The sequence below is a fragment of the Eutrema salsugineum genome, unplaced genomic scaffold (genome assembly GCF_000478725.1).
Source record: "Eutrema salsugineum unplaced genomic scaffold, Eutsalg1_0 scaffold_2, whole genome shotgun sequence".
Taxonomy (NCBI): domain Eukaryota; kingdom Viridiplantae; phylum Streptophyta; class Magnoliopsida; order Brassicales; family Brassicaceae; genus Eutrema; species Eutrema salsugineum.
The window spans coordinates 16,546,864-16,560,696 of NW_006256829.1; the positions used below are offsets into that span (position 1 = coordinate 16,546,864).

Here is a 13,833-nt window from a genome sequence, read left to right on the forward strand (position 1 = left end):
GAATACCCTATGGCTCTCCTGAATTTCCTTATTTCATTAAGCAATGCACGTTCTTCATGTTCAAGCAAGCTATCGTTTATGATCACAGGAAAAGTAGAGTTCAGAGCTAAGAACGCATACCTGAGCCCTGTTGGTAGAGGCTTTAGCTCAACAGGGGGTGCGTCTGCCTCATTCCAATCGGCATCAAAGCTGCATTGGCCTGGAAAAGCTTCCTCGGCCTTTGCTTCATTATCGCGCGGTTTACCATCGGCCTCAGTATGCACGGCCAGAATATCCCGAGGTGTCTCTTCTGTCTTCGTGGATCCCTCGCTGTCTAAGATGTCAAGGCCACTCTTCCTGAGCTCCAAAAACCTCGCCTCAGCTCCAAGTTCCCTCGGTTGGTCCAAAAGACACTTGTACACCTCGCTTTCCTCGTTCAAGTATCCGTGCTCGCCTTGTTCACGTGTCAAGACCACTTGTAACGGATCCTCTGCGTTTAACTCTTCAAGGAGCTCATCAGCCAGCTCCTCCATTACTTCCACGTAGAAAACCTGACCTCCAATGGTCGGTTTCTTCATCATCTCCTTCACATTCCTCCTCTCACATCTATTATGGCTCCTGCGGTTTCTAAGAACGGTCGGCCTAAGATGATAGGGTCCAATGGTTCCTCGTCCATCTCAAGAACTATGAAGTCCGTGGGGATTTCTATCTCACCGATCCTCAAAGGTAGATCCTCAAGCAACCCCACCGGTAATCTAACCGATCTATCAGCTAATACAAGAGAGATCTTGGCCGTCTTGTAGCTTTTGTATCCCAATCTCTTGGCCACCGTGTAAGGCATTAAGCTCACAGAAGCTCCCAGGTCACATAAACAGTTTGAGAACTTCAGGTGACCTAAGGCACACGGCAAAGTAAAGCTGCCCAGATCGGATAGCTTCCTTGGTACAGATCTCCTTTGTATTATTGCGCTGCACTCATGACTCAGTATCACCATACCCTGGAGCTCCTTTGTCTTGTTGAGGATCGCGTCCTTTAGAAACTTCCCAAGCTGGGGTATAGCTAAGAAAGCATCTATAATAGGTAAGGTTAGTTGCGTGTTCTCCAAGTGTTTCTCAAAGACCGCCTTGGCTTTGTCTAGGATTTTCTTTTTGAAACGCCCTGGGAATGGTATCTTGGGTTGATAAGGTGGTGGTGGAACATAGGGCTTTTCAGGCTCGGTTGTCTTTTCCACCTCTTTTCCTTTGTCATTGATCGGTTCCTTCTCTGAGATCTCTTCTTTGTGCGCATCATCTGAGGCTGCCTCCCCCTCTAGTTGCTCATTGGCCTCAATGAGCTTTGTTTTAGGCGTTGGAGTTTGTAATTCCTTACCACTCCTCAATGTGATGGCGTTCACATATTCTTTAGGGTTCGGCTCCGGTTTACCTGGTAGAGCCGGGCCTCTTGATGATGTAGATGCCTGGTTTTGCTTAAGCTCCCTGATATCTTGCTGCATTGTCACGTGCTGGCTCTCAACCCTTTGCTGGCCCTGTAACAGTTGCTGTAATATCCCACAGACGTCGTTCCCCATCTGATTCTGACCCGGTCCCTGAATCTGTTGCTGATTACCCATCGGCTGCGGATTGAACCCTGGTGGAAACTTGTGTTGCTGCGGTTGGTTGGTGAAGTTGTTACCTTTAGCCGCTTGATTCTGCTGAGTGTAGCCGTGCTGTTGCCCTCTGAACTGTTGCTTGGGCTGGAAGGTATTCTGAAAAGGAGCCTTTTGAGCATAGCTTTGTTGTTGTTGTTGAGCAGGGTACACTTGGTCTTGAGGGTTAGCTACATTCGGGTTTTGAGTTGCCATCAAAACCTTGTCAAGCTTGCTCTGAAGCTCTCTTATATCTTTTTTCATACGCTGTTCATCACTAGATCCCTCTGTACGGTTTGCTCTATCAAATTCCTCTCCATATGTGTCATTAAACATGGCTAGGTTTTCGACTAATTCCATTGCCGCATTGATCTCTTTCCCAAGAAAATTTCCATTTGAGGCTGTGGCGAGTTGGTTTCTGATCTTGGGGAGTGCACCTCGGTATAAAGTACTCAAGAGGGATGCCTCTTAGAAGCCGTGGTGTGGGCATTGGTTAGTATAGCTCCTGAACCGTTCCAAAGCTTCACTAAAGCTCTCGTTGCTGTGCTGCGTGAAACTTGAGATCTGATTCCTGAGCTTAGCCGTGCGTGATGTGGAAAAGAACTTTGATAAGAACGCCAGTTTACATTGCTCCCAGGTTTGTATAGAACCCCTCGGTATATTCTTTTCCCACTGGTGTGCTTTATCACCGAGGCTGAAAGGGAACAAGCGTAGCTTGAAGCTATCTTCGGAGACGCCATTTATCTTAGTTAAGTCGCAAACCCGATCAAATTGATCTAGATGTTCGAGAGGGTCTTCTCCAGCCAGTCCGTGGAACTTTGAGTTTTGCACCATATTGAGCAGGGAAGCTTTAACTTCAAAGTTGTTGTTTTGAACTGGTGGAGCTTGAATCCCAGCTCGGTATTGGTGCGCATTAGCTCGGTCATTCTCTCCAACACAGATTGGAGGATGTTGTCTCTGAACTTGTGGCGGTGGCGGATGAACATGATGGGCTTGTTGCTCATTTCTATTCGCTTGTTGTTGGTTTTGCTGAGCAAGCCTCTCGTTCCTTTGAGCCTGTTGTTGGTTTACATATGCTTGTTGTTCATTTCTTCCTGCCTGCGCCTGATTAGCCTGAGCCTGGTGCTCGGCTGCCTGAGCCTGTTGCTCCATTTGTTGTTGTTCTGCCATTCCAAGTCTGTCAAAGTGTCGTTCTCTCTCGCGAGCTCCCCTTTCTAATCGGTCGATGTTATCGTCGTATGGGAAAAGCGATCCTGTGCTCCGAGATCTGGTATTCATGCACCTGAAAACAAAACAAGAACTTGGAAAGGAGTTAGTAAAACAAAAGAAAGAAAAGCTTGAACTTAAGAACAAACAAGAGACTAATGCTCCTACAAGTTGGCAACGGCGCCAATTGATAACTAAGGTTTTTAAGCCTTAATAAGGGTTATCAATCCCCTGTCAGAGTAGTACAAAGGGGTGTCAATCCAAGCTTGTAAACGAGACACTATCTATGTCATTTGTTCATTAGGTCAAGAGAGAATAGTAAAGGTTTTTACTAGGCTAAGTATCAAGCGAATGAGCATAAAAGTAAAGCAAATAATGAGATTTGAACAAAGCTAAGATGCAAATGACAAATAAACGATTCAGATGATTATAATGAATGATAAAGGCAGAGACTTTAGACAAGATAATCGACTCGGGTGCTTCCAAGCTAAGCTAATGGGCTAATGAATCATTTTATCAAGCGGTTTCATTTAACTTTGAACTCAAGGCATGTTAATCTTCTCATGAAAGTATTAAACATCTAAACTGATCCTCCTTCATACCAAAATATCTTTTGAGAAGCACGAATCAGTCAGCAATAAGATTCAGTTCAAATATGTCATTTAAGAGGACAAACTATCACTCTCGCGATGAAAGACTCTTAAACCCTTAACCGAGTGGTTCAGACATTTCTACAAACACTTTTGATGCGAGATATGTCTCAGATCTGAACCTCAAGTGATGTGCTTGGATCCAGCCTAGAGGTCTCGTCGGTTAAGGAATGAAACATGCAAGACTAGACACCTAGACCCATTAATCCACCTTGAAAGCACCCTAATCTACTTATCTAAAGTCGCTTAAACGACTACTCACTGATCATAACGAGCTCACTAAGTCCTTTGCAAGACGTGTAGCTAGTCATGATAAGGAGCTTGATGTTTAGATGATAAAAGAAATAAAGAAAGAACGAGATTTTGATGCAAAAACGAGATATCGGATTAGATTAATCCAGTTTCACAAAAGAGGCAAGTTCTTAAGGCTAAAAACAGATAAGAGATAAGATGATTAGGTTTTTTGGTCCTAAAATGTATTTATAGCAAAGGGAAAGTGTCGCGGGTCAGCCCGGAACAAACCGGGTACTGAACCGCTTTCTTTGGTTGATGGGTGAGTGCCACGGTGTGTCGGAGAGTGAAGCCGAGGTCTTCATGTCGAGGAGTGCACGTGAGTCCGGATCCAAATGAAGATCTCGTGAAGAACACGCCAAGAACATGCATGAACCCTAGTCTTTTATCCATCCTCACGTGTGTGTTCTTAAGCCATTCTGTTCTTGAATCTGGGTTCGTGACAAGGGACCTCGGGGTAAAATGTCGAGGGGTCATGATGTCGAGGTGTTTGGGAGAACACAGTCGGGCATGCACGCCGAGGTCATTACACCGAGGGGTACTCTCAACACTTAGTCGTTTCCAGCTTCAGTTCTTACGTATGCATGCCTCGATCTAATCATGCCAAGGCTTTGGGACGAGGTCTGGTCCAAAATACTTCCAAGATATGAGTCTCGACTTGAGTGATGCCGAGGTAAAGATACCGAGGCTTGTGAAAACACTTAGCGCGTGTTGCAACTCATTTAGGCTTGTATCGACCATGTTACCTTCCGGAAGCAATAACTTTCAGCACACGACTCCAATTGCTCTGGGACCAGTTCCACAGTCAAGATGACTCAACGAGCTCGAACTTTGGTGAAGAAACCATCGGGGCTTGGGAAGTGGAAGGCTTCCTGGATTTCACATCTTTGCACCGTATTGAAATCACTGGAAAACAGGCTTTTTGGACCGAGGTGAACTCCGGAGACTTTATCTTTCAAACCACTGCTCTGAACCAAGCGATTCCAACTGTCCTGAGAAGTTCTTCCACAGATCTCAAACTTCGATGAAGACCGGGCAAGATAATTCGGTCCGGAAAGGCTCCGTCCGCCGTGATCTTTGGACTCCGCCGTTCGGTTCTCGGATGCGCGTAATGCTGGTGCATCTTCTCAAGCCAAGGGTGTGACCCAAAGACCCAGCAAGACCGGTTCAGTACCCGGTTTGTTCCGGGCTGACCCGGTTCCCTTTAATAAAACTATAAATACCAATTTGGCAAAAACCATAAGTATCTTTGATGCCATTTTCGTTTCTTTTGCCTCTTTAGTGTAAAGACTTTGGTTCTAAGAGATATCTCTCATTTCTTAATCGATTTTAAGAGTACTTCTTTTCATCAAATTATTTCTCTATCTCAGTCAAACTTCTAATCATGCTTAACGTCACTCCTTGCAAAAGATCAAATGTGTTAACTATGATTAGTGAGTAGATCCATTTTAAGGTCTTAGATGAGTATGTTAGGGTGCTAAGATGTTAGATTAGAGCGTTTAGAGATTAGATCTTGCATTATCCATTCTCTAACAAGCTGTTCTCAAAGCTAGATCTTTGCACATCACTCTGGTCTAGATCTTGGACATTTCCTCACCCAACAGGTGTTTGTGCAAATTTCTGAACCAAGATTGTTAGAGGTTTACATGTTTTTCATCATGAGAGTGATTGTTTAATGCTTAAAAGACTTATTAGACTGATTCTTGATGCTTGTTAATTCATGCTTCTCAAATGAAAATTTGGTATGATAGAGGATTAGCATAGGTGTTTAATGCCTTCATGAGAGGATTATCTTACTTAAGAGTCTATGTTAAATGGTTTTGCTTGATTGTTTGTTCATTTAGCTCTCTAGTTTAGCATCAAAGCACCCTAACCATTTATCTTGTCTAAGGCCTTTCCTTCATCATATCATATCATTATCATCTTGCTTACTTGTCATTGGTTGTTTTGTTTGTTTCATTTTCATTGATCACTTATTTAAAACTTGTTTTAGTTTCATTTTAAGTACTTGTCACAAACCAAACTCATCATATTGCTTGGATTAAGAAACTATCATCATGAACTAGTGTCTACCCACATATTTGGATTGATAACCCTTTGTATTACAAAGACAAGGGATTGATAACCCCATCTAAAGGCCTAAAAACCTTACTTATCATTCATCATCATAAAACAATAAGATAGATAAAGGGTTCTTATCTATATGTCGAATACAAAGCGAGATCTTCTCCGAGAAGTTCTTGAATCGAAAAACTATAAAAAAACTTAATGAAATCGTGTATGATGATTGTAATGGCGTGGCTGTGTTTATTGTATTTTGGATCTCTCATTAATGAGACTAACAACAAGGATATACAGTCCTAGAGTTATTTTAAGCTTTTATTAAAGAAAAAACCAAGTTTGGGCCGAGATTGGGCCTAATTCAGACATGTCTTCAGTAAAGTCGTTGTATCTTGCTAACCGCTGGTCCAATTGACTTTACACCGATTCCATATGAAATATGACTCAAAATTCTAGCTCAGAACCAAATTTCATCACAATACATCACTGGAAAGGTATCCTGAAGATCCACATTCATGGCTTCTTTGTTTTTGGCTGATCTTCTGGACTTGAAAAGATGTCTTGGACGTAGTCTTCTCCTTTTTGACCCGTTTTAACATTTTATAATGATTTGACCTATTAAGACTTTAAAATTAAAAATACAGGAAATTTACCTCAAAAAGCACAAAACCAAATAAAAATACTTAGATAAAAATAGTAAAAACCTTATTAAAAACAGTAAACTATAGAGTATATCAACTTTATAGACCTTGTTGATTATTTGAACAAGAACCATTTGGGCTATATTGAAGAACTGAACCTCAACCGAATCGCATTTTTCCGGATCGGGTTTTATGCCCAGGTCGAATTTTGTCTATATCTGCTAGATAGTTTATTGCGGAGGCATTTTGTGATTTTAGAATGGTCTCTTCAGCATTCTTTGGGTGTTTGAACTTCTTGTGCAGTATTCTGAACAAATTTACTTTTGAGCCTTAGTTGAGTTAATTCATTGACTAGGTCCTTCTCTGGATCGGTTAAGGCTCCAGGTATGGGTTCATTGGGTAACTCAAAATTTAATTGTCCCAAATGAGGTTTGGCTGGTGAATGATCCTTAAAATATGTTATTTGGTTAATTAGTCTTGAATCACACGTCAGTGGTACAAGTACAGTTAGGGGATAAGTCCTCAAGCCCTTGGTGTAGTACGATTGGCCTTCTTGAAGGTTGGCGAGGTTATGTATGATCCGAGTAGTTTTTTCTGGTTCCATATGTTTGGAATGGCTTTCACTTACTTGTCTGGTATTAAAACATGTCATTGGATCTTTCTTCAGCTCGTGTACGTGGTTTTGGTCTTTGTTCGAGTCAATGACCTCTTCGCAAATAGAGTATTCTTATTCAAAAAATAATAATTTATTATATTCTTGTTTATAACATTAACTTTATGAAACTTTCAATGGAAAGAGTAATTCTTTTTACAGGATTAGTAAACAAATTGATATACTTGAAGTTAGTTATATAGAGATATTGGTGGATAAAAATTCACACAAATAACCTTGCTCTGGTACCAGCAGTTGTGTGAATAATATTATTTGAGTAGAAATCATGTAAATATATACAGAAAAAATCAACAATAGAGCAAGCAAACAAAATTACCAAAGATATTTTACACTACCACAAGTAATTTTAAGGAATGAGTGATTAGAGGACTCGTAATGATACTCTTTCTTTAACAAGAAAAACAAATAACCAATATTGTTGACTACTTTTGGTATAAATAGACTAATAGAGGATAGTTCTTTATTAGATTTTAAATACAAAGACTCTGCAAAAAATCAAAACTCAAAATGTATGTGAAATGGAATTCAATGATCTTGATAATGTTTGTGGCGGCAATGGTAATGGCAATTACCAAAGATATTTTACACAAATATTGACTAGCACAAGTAATTTTCGGGAATGAGTGATTAGATGACTCGTAATGATATTCTTTCTTTAAGAAGAAAAAGAAATAACCAATATCGTTGTTGACTTCTTTTTGGTATAAATAGACTAATAGAGGATAGCTCTTCATTAGATTTTAAATACAAAGACTCTGCAATAAATCAAAAAGCAAAATGTATGTGAAATGGAATTCAATAATCGTGATAATGTTTGTGGCGGCAATGGTAATGGCAGTCAAAGATGTCAAGGTGGTGACGTTTGATGAGTGCCGTGAAGATTGCATTCAAAGTTGTGCCACCACCGGCACCATCCCGGCCATCTGTCTCCAGAACTGTTACCGTAGATGTCACCGCCTATCTGGTCGTACTATAGGTAATACACTAATACTTTTCATTAACAAAACAATCGGTAACAATTTGGGAAGTAAATCAAACAAAATATGGGTTTCTAAGATTGCTGGCATTTTTTCGAATATTAGACACTAAGGTTTGGAACAAAAGAAACTATTTTGTAAGATTGAGACAAATAAAATAAGTTTGACTGATATCTTATCCAAAAAAAAAGTTTGACCGTATCCAATTTTATATAATATTAAAAATATAGACTCACTTTTACAGTAAAACGTTAATAAATGTTTTTAATGATAAAAATAATAGAATCTTATTTGCAAAATATAAAAATTGTTATTAATCATCAACAACATAGTTTAGCCTTTAGATTTTAGAAATACAAAAAACATTACGTTTGTTGATATGATTTTATATGAAAGTTTTATTTTCTTTAAAATAAATCGTTATATTTGGATGAAAAATATAATTTATAAGTGTATAGTATTCAAAATAGTATCTTCTGAAGAATGTAAATTATAAGTATTTGAAGAAGACATATAGTATTATAATATAAAAGGTCATATTATCTAACATACGATTTTTCTACTTTAACAGTGAATACCCATACATAGAAGAAATGATGGAGTGCATGAATAAGTGATCGACTCTCAGGCTCTTTAGATTACTGCTACTTTTGTATCGTTAACTTCTTATAGTACCTATTGTCACACTATTAATTAAAAAAAAAAAACATGTCTTCTTGATAAAGTGGATTATATTTAATACTGAGATCAATTCCTTAAGTACACTTATATCATTGCAATACATTAAGGTTATTAATCTAATTGGGAAAAGTCTACTAACCTAGAATGCAAACTCTCTAATTCAAATAATAAGTTGGTTTGAGATTCAAACTAATGATTAATTGATTCAAGTTCAACAAGATAACAAAGCTAACAACTTAAGCAACAATTAAACACGATTAATGCAAATCATAAAAGACAAGCTCTTGGATGTGGTTATCGACTTTCAGTGTTATGAAGGATAAATGGATAATCTAAGACCTTTCAAATACATAAACCATCATTTTTCCTTAGGTCTAGAACACTTAACTAACTCATTCTCATGATGCTAATTACTCTGCTAATTATCTTAATCAAGATCAAATTCTCAGTCGTAAAAAAATAAATTAACAAGCAGGTGATTCAAGTTTTATTAACCATTTAATTCATTTAACAAGCATTCTCATATGAAAAAAGAATTTGAATTAAAGTCAGAGTGTTTGAATTAAAGTCAGAGTGTTGTGTTGAATTTTTATGTCCTCTTTAATCCAAATGTCCTCAACCCCGCAAGCTTCTTGGCCCTTGCTCTCGTCATTGGTCAAGCCGGAATGATCATAGCTTCCTCTTCATCCTCCTTGATAGCTCCCATCCTCACATCATTAATATTTGAGAGCATTGAGTCTAGTTTCCAGAACACTTGAAATCACCTGATTTGGAACTATGAGCTGAAATGTATCGCAACCAGGAGAAGAACATGTCTCGGAGCCATTTCCGGATGATTCCGATGTGCCTCAAAGAACAGCCGTCCGGTAAGCCTTGCTCTCCCTGGATGCAGATGGAATCTTTTTTTTTTTTTGCTAAATGGTAAATATTCATTAAAAATGAAAAGTTTAAGTGTTATAAATTGTGGAACAAAATGTTTGACCTAACAGATTGGTCCTATGGCAAAAAACGTGAAAAAAACATGGAAGCAATATACAATCGGTACTAGACACTGTAGCGGTAAAGAAATTTGGCATCAAACAGTAGCGATAAAGAGCTTGAAGCTATCCGAGGAAAAATGGAACCAAAATATGTTCAAAAAAGAAAGCTAGAGGAAGGCTCGAAGAAATATCTGCAAAACGGAAGCTGTTTCATCGGGCAGTCTGAAAAAGAGTTATTCCTCTAAGAAGCCAAGAAGGCCCGATCAAAGAAAGCCCTCAACATCAATAATCGGCGCACAACTAACAAACCTAGATCTAGCACTAGGACAGGACACACTAGCTGTCGAAGCTAAGAAACGCTACTAACTGTACCAAGATCCTCCCTATGTCGGCTAGCACATAGCCAAGCGACAACAAGCAAAGACAGCCTTACTACCTCCTCCAAAAGTTAAGCGAACAAGCCACAAGACTGAACTAAAAGCAGCCTCAATCCAAAGCACACAAATAAAAGCACTTACTCCATCGGAGAGAAACGAGCAAACATCCACAAACGACGACGAGACAAGGAGCCACCAGAGAAAAAAAACCTGATGAAACCGAGCAACACCACACCGAGCCCAAGCTCTGAACACCGGTTTGGTACAGTGAGCTTCGTGCTGCCTGAAGCACGCGCAAAGCCACCAAGAAAATCACCGCCTTGAAGAAACGCGCCGCTGCGAGCTAACCTAAAGACCACGCCGAGCTCACCACAAGTTTCGATACACTGAGGGAGGACAGGAGAAACAGATCTGAGCAGCAGCGTGACAAGACCCGTCCTCTTAGATCTCACACCATGCACCGCCAAAAGAATCCGTCTAACCGCACCACCATGAGAGAAAACGCAGCGGCAACACCAAGATCTAGAGGGATCCAACACCGAGCGCCATGGATCTACCACTGGAAGTAAAAAAAAAAACGAAGGAAGAGCCAAAGCCACACACCTCCTTCGATTCAACTCGCCGCACAGAGCCAACAAAGCACCACCCTACACAACACCTTAGGCACAATGAACTGGAGCGAGGACAAAGGCCTCCCCAGCGGCGGCGAGGAGCTGCAACCACCAAGGAGACAGATCGAGGAAATTAGGGTTTGTCGGCTGGAATGGGTTGGGAGAGAAAAGGGGAGGAGAGAGAAAAAGCTCCTTTTGGAGTCGATCCCTCAAAATTATATTCAGATGGACTCTATATCAAAGTTTGAGCTCATTGAGCTGCCTTTCTCTTGGTGCTGGAAAGTTGAGGTCCAGATCACTGAACAGAAAGTTATGAAGGTTTAAGTGCGAAGAGGTCCTTATCTACACCGAGATGAGCATCGAGAAGAATGTGGTCGGAGTAAGCTATATTATGAGGATTTTCTTCTTTGAACATGACACCGAGGTCTACACCAGTGATGTTTTATCTCGGAGCAAGCCGAACCTTACACCAATCTACTTCAGATCAACACCGACCAAGTTTATCCCGATGCTTTGCCCGGTGTAATTCTCAATGTTTTTTACACCGGGATGAACATCGCCCAAAAGCACTCCGGTGCATCCCTCGGTTCAAGACTCTTCTCCACACCGAGCAACCTCATGGAGATGTGTTCTCCAGTGTAAACTTCAAATGCGTGCCTGGTGCATTCTCAATCGCTAAAACTTGTTTCTTCACTCTGGCTTGGACATCGGACATATGAACCCCAGTGTTAGCTTACACTTTCAGGAAAGCTTCATGACACATTCACACCGGCCACAACATCGACCATATGATGCCTGGAGTCTTTGTGTCAGCGTTTTTTATTGTTTTCCCCCGGGTCAACACCCAGTTTATCCCGGGTTGACCCTGAACTTAGGGAATCACTATAAATACATTTTAGGGTTTTACCCTTTGGGTTATCCTTTATTTTCTTAGCTTTTTGCCTCTTTTGTGTTAAGAATTTGTGAGAGAAATCTCCAATCTATCCTTAATCCAAAAAAGTTCTTGAGTGTTTAATCATCAGTGCATCTCTATCATTCCATCTTTTATATTTCTTTATCAACTAATCATGGTTAACTACTCTTCTTGCAAAGGAATCAGAGATTTAATCATGATTAGGGAGTAGTGACCTCATTAGGGTTCTAGATATGTAGGTTAGGGTACTTAGGGATTTGATTAAGGTTGCTTATGGCTAGATTTATGCATCTTTTTCTGGCTTATGCTGATCTTAATGCTGGGTTTTAGATGATCTCTCTAACTCAGATCTTTGGCATTTCATCCACCCAAAAGGTGTTTGATGAAATGCCTGAACCAGCTAAGTCAAGAATCTATTGTTTGATTCACATGGGAATGTTTTATTGAGCATAGATGGTATATTAGGATTGGTGTTTAATGTATTCCTCTCATTGTGTTCTAATGATGGTATGAGCGATGTTTGGTTTAGTGTTTTGACGCAGGAGAAAGATTAAAACCTGAGTTGAATCCTAAGCTGCTGAGATCATTCATCATCATTGTCATTAGCTTATTATTAGATCATGATGCACCCTAGCCAACTATCATATCTAGAGCTCTATGTTTCATCATATTCATATCATCTTAATCATTTTATGTCTTTGTTTATTGCCTTGTTTAAGTCTTTAATCTTGTTTAATTGCAATTCTGTCACCTGTTTGAAACTAAACCATCCTGGTTTGCTTTGATTAAGAGCTGATCATATAATGTAGTGTACTAAACTCCACATCTTGGATTGATACCCTTTTGTGCTACAATAGACAAAGGGGATTCATACCCAAAGAGCCTCAAAAACATCTTGTTTATCAATTGGTGCCATTGCCAAAGTGTGGAAGATTTAGCATTAGTCGTTGGTCTGTTTTTGAGATCAGGTTTTTTTGCTTTACTTATAAAACTTTTTAGTTCTGTCTTCGAAATTTCAGGCTTATAAACCACAGGCCTAGAAGAAGAAGCAGGGGTTGTGATCCATTAGAGCCCTTCATTGACAACATTCAGCTGCTTGATAGAAGAGGTAGAAGAGCAAGAGAGAGAACAGAACATCTTCAGCAGTTGGGTATGGATCAGCAAATGGATCAAGCAGAATACCAGGCTCAGGTTAACCAAAATCAGGCAGCTAGAAATGAGGCAGCCTTTTGTGAACCAAAACATGGCTGCAAGGAATGAGCACAAGGATCAGGTAAACCAGAACCAGGCGGATAGAAATGAGCATCATGCTCATTTGAACCAGGAGAACCAACACCAGCACAGGAATCACCAGCCTCAAGTTAGGAATCCAATTTTTATGGGTGCTAATGACAGAGCAAATGCTCACTAGAACATGCAATGTATCCAGGCTCCACCAGTGGAGAACAATAACTTTGAGGTTAAAGAATCACTCCTCAATATGGTGCAGAACTCTTAGTTCCATTGATTGCCTATGGAGGACCCTCTAGATCACCTTGAGAATTTTTACAGGGTTTGCAACCTTACAAAGATCAATGGTGTATCTGAGGATGGTTTCAAGCTGAGACTCTTCCTATTCAGTTTGGGAGACAAAGCACACCAATGGGAGAAGAATTTGCCTAGAGGTTCTATTCAAACGTGGGAGCAATGTAAGCAGGCTTTCCTCTCAAACTTCTTTTCAAATTCAAGAACGGTCAAGCTCAAGAATCAGATCTCTTCCTTCATACAAAACAACAATGAGACATTTCGTAAAGCCTGTGAGAGATTCAGAAGCTATACAAACCAGTGCCCTCACCATGGGTTCTCAGATGCTTCTCTACTTAGCATACTATACAGATGTGCTCTTCCCAAGTTTAGGAATCAACTAGACACTGCATCTAATGGCAAATTCTTAGCAAAGGAGTTCACTACTGCCATGGACCTAGTTGATAACCTGGCCATGTGCAATGACACTTATGGAGAGGACTATGACAGAGCTAATAGAGGAGAAGGCTCTAGTGAGGAGCGAAGAATGAGAAATGATATCAAAGAGCTGCAAAGCAAGCTAGACAAGGTCTTGGTTGCAACTCAAAAGTCTCTTCATTTTGTTGGTGAATTTGATGAGCAAGCTCAATGTTTTGAGAATGTGAA

General features: G+C 40.1%; 2 non-coding genes across 2 annotated transcripts; one reads left to right on the forward strand and one right to left on the reverse strand.

The window, feature by feature from the left end:
- Positions 1–2,075: 2,075 nt before the first annotated feature.
- On the forward strand, positions 2,076–2,182 carry LOC112087016. The gene has a single exon (XR_002899864.1). It is a non-coding gene; the product is annotated as a small nucleolar RNA R71 (small nucleolar RNA).
- An 11,217-nt stretch (positions 2,183–13,399) lies between these two features.
- LOC112086876 lies at positions 13,400–13,506 on the reverse strand. The gene has a single exon (XR_002899730.1). It is a non-coding gene; the product is annotated as a small nucleolar RNA R71 (small nucleolar RNA).
- Between the last annotated feature and the right edge of the window lie 327 nt (positions 13,507–13,833).